Here is a 3,815-nt window from a genome sequence, read left to right as displayed (position 1 = left end):
GGATCTGCTTCAACTGAGCGTGAGTGCCTCAGAGGAGATGAATGAATGTGTTATACTATGTCTCACAGAGAAATGGCTAAACAGCGACATGCTGGACTCAGCGTTTCAGATGGACGGCAGACTTTTGTTTCGAGTGGATCGCTGCAGCGAAAAAAATGGGAAAGACACATGGAGGTGTGTGTTTACATAAACAAAGATTGGTCCACAAATGTACGCTGATAAACAGTACATGCTCCGAGGCTTTAGAGCAACTAACAGTTAAGTGTCGACCACATTATTTACCCCGCAAGTTTACGGCATTGTTTATAATAGCTATTTATATAGCTCCGAACGCTAATGTTAAAGATGCCCTGAAGGAGCTAAATAATAATATCAGCTCGCTTCAGAACAAACACCCGGAGGCTTTTTATGTGGTGGCTGGTTATTTTAACCACGTAAATCTGAAGGAGACACTGCCAAGTTTTTATCAGCAGGTCACCATACCAACGCGAGGAAGTAACACACTGGACAGTGTTTACACTAACGTGAAAGATGCATATAAAGCCGTACCCCGCCCCCACCTCAGATTCTCTGATCACATATCAATCCTTCTGGCTCCTGCTTACCTGCCCCCGATGGGAGGGTCCAGACCGACACAAAGACGTTTAAAGGGGTGGGTAAGAAACAGTGACTCTGTTTTAAAGGACTGCTTTCAACACACAGACTGGCAAGTATTCTAGGAAGCTGCTGTCAAGGAGGGAGGGATGCTAGACTTAGAAGAATATGCATCCTCAGTCCTGTGTTACATGTCTAAGTGTACTGGTGACGTCACCACCTTAAGGAATGTGAAAAGCTAGCTGAACAAAAAGCCCTGGCTGAATGCAGAAGTACACACCCTGCTGAGAGCCAGGGGCACTGCCTTCAGGTCTGGCAATTCACAGCAGCTGAGGAAGACAAGGTTAAAGCTGGATGCTGATATTAAAAGGGCCAGAGCAGCATATGCACCTAAGATCCAGGGACACTTCTCATCACACACAGAACATGTAGAAGAGCATTAAGTGCATAACAGATTATAAAGGCAGAGGTGCAAAATGCCCTCTGCCCCTCAACAGATTCTACGCATGCTTTGAGGACCCGAACAGACCACCCAGCTCCAGACTTACCTTATCACAAGAAGAAGAGTTCCTCAGCGTGACCTCAGCATAAGTAAGGAGTACTTTCAGGAGGATCAAACCTCACAAGGCAACTGGCCCAGACAACATCCTGGGGAAGGTGCTGAAAGACTGTGCCGATCAGCTCTGTGAAGTGCTGGCTGACATATTTAACTCCTCCTTCACCCTGACAACAGTTCCCACCTGCCTCAAGACTGCCACCATTATCCCAGTTCCAAAGAGCTCTACAGTGACTGGCCTGAATGACTATCGGCCAGTAGCCCTCACCCATATAGTGGCTAAATGCTTTGAAAAACTGGTCATGACCCACATCAAAGCTAACATCAATGTGGACTCTCACCAGTATGCATACCATGAGAATCTATCAACAGAGGATGTCATCTCCTCTGTGGTCCACACTGCTCTCCCCCACTTGGAGCAGAAGGACTCCTACATCCATATGCTCTTCGTGGACTTCACATCTGCCTTCACCACCATAATTCCCCAGACCCTGATGGGCAAACTAATCACAATAGGACTAAGTTCCTCTCTATGCAACTGGGTCCCAGACTTCTTAACCAACAGACCACAATCTGTGAAGATCCACGACTTCTCCTCCTCCACCATAACCCTCAGCATGGGCTCCCCCCAGGGCTGTGTGTTGAGCCTCCTCCTGTTCACTCTGCTAATGTATGACTGCATACCAACCCATCCAGGCTGTCATATTGTAAAGTTTGCAGACGATATAGCGTTAGTTGGATGCATCAAAAACAATGATGAGTCCAGCTACAGGCAGGAGGTGAAACACCTGGAGAGCTGGTGCAGGACGAACAACCTTCACATCAATGTGAATTAGGGCATTAACAGAGTACTCGAGTAATCTACACATCGATTGTTAGGACATCTATCGAGGTTAAAAATTTAACATCGAGTATCCGTAGTGACATCATATTATGTGACCACCGTATGACCGTAGGGGGCGGTGTTGCACTGTTGCAGGTCACAGAGTATGGTGTAACACGAAGTCCAATCCACAGAACCAGTTTCGGTTAAGTTTCGATTTTGACGTGCTGCACGTTTCTTCACGCTTGCAGTTTAATAATAATAACTAATAGTTTAGTTTTTCCTGTGACTTATTTGCAGTACGATAAATGGTAGGAGCATAATATACACTCCCAATGTTTTGTTGGTCTTTTTTGTTGTTGTAAATAATTACCTTTAATTTGCGGTTTTATTTATTTATTTATTTTTGCATCTTGAGATATATGACATCATCAAATACTCAAGTTCTACTCTGGTTTTATTATGTTAATGTCGAGTTTAAAAATTATATACTCGTTCAACCCATAATGTGAATAAGACGAAGGAGACGGTCATGGACTTCAGATGGAATAAACTCACCTACCACCCACCCCCCCCACGAACATAGGAGGATCTGTGGTGGAAGTGGTCTCCAGCTACAAGTACTTGGGTGTGCACCTGAATGCACCCTCAGCTGGAGCAACAACATTACCAGCCTGATCAAGAAAACTGTGAAAAATCACTGTAATGCCACTTGGTTGTTGATATGTGCTGATGACTATCCATGATGCTGATCTTATGCTGCTGATCATTGCATGCTGCTGTGTTCATTGGTCCTCATCTGCTCACACAGACTCATGTTTGTGCTGCTGTTGTGTTGGCGCATTGTTTTTGTACTATTAGTGCTTAGCGTATTCTTAGTCTTGTGTATTCTTAGTTTAGTGAATGTAGTATATTCTTAGTTCTTAGTTTGACTAGGATCTTACTAATGTTTTTCTTTACAATTTGTGTTTTTGTAAGATGTAACTGGGACCCTGTGTATATAGTTTTGTCCCACCTCATGTACCACGTGTGTTGTGTATGACAAATAAATCTCTCTGAATCTGAATGTCTGAATCTCTGAATCGGGGCAACCTTCTCGCTGAGAGGCAGCAGCTCTATCAACTGCACCATCGTGCTGCCCCATATTTTATGTTGTCCCATGAAAAATATAATACAATATTAACCAAAATATGAGGGGTGTACTCACTTTTGTGAGATACGGTTTTTAGGTGTAAAAAGATCCCTCTACCGGGGTAGTCCTAGAGGGGGGTCATAAATTAATATATGGTAGCCAAGGCCACTATTGGCCACCCCCCTGGCTCCAAAATTGCACCAGGATAAAATTGTTCCCTCCACTCACCAGGATTGGTCACCCTGCATCGCCTTGGACAAGCAAAAAGAAAAAGGTATACACTTTATTTTTTTTACACAGTGTAACTCCTACCCACTTGACTATCTTGCACCAAAAAATAAAGGTTTTCTTGCATTTCTTGTTCAATTCCAGTCCAGAAAAATGTTCATATCAAAAACTACAAAGATTCATTGTTCAACTTCACCACTTGCTCTTGCCAAGGTTGGACGCTTTTCCTCTCCCCTCCCTCTCCACTTTGATTTGCTGCTCTGTCTGTCTGTGAAACTGCTTCTGAGCCTCTCTTGCATATCTTCTGAATCATAATTATGGACTTGTTTTGATCAGTTGGTCCCTCATCACAATTGATAACATTTCTTCGAAGAGAAGACAGGCTTTAGGCAAGCCGATTTGCCCTGTTGGCATGCACGCAGCTGGATATCTCATCGACTTGAAGACTTGATGATGCGTCTATCTTTGCTGCCATTTGTGGA

This window comes from Nematolebias whitei, chromosome 6 (genome assembly GCF_014905685.2).
Source record: "Nematolebias whitei isolate Nwh7 chromosome 6, NemWhi1, whole genome shotgun sequence".
NCBI lineage: Eukaryota > Metazoa > Chordata > Actinopteri > Cyprinodontiformes > Rivulidae > Nematolebias > Nematolebias whitei.
The sequence above is the reverse complement of the archived record's forward strand: the minus strand, read 5'-3'. Positions refer to the sequence as shown.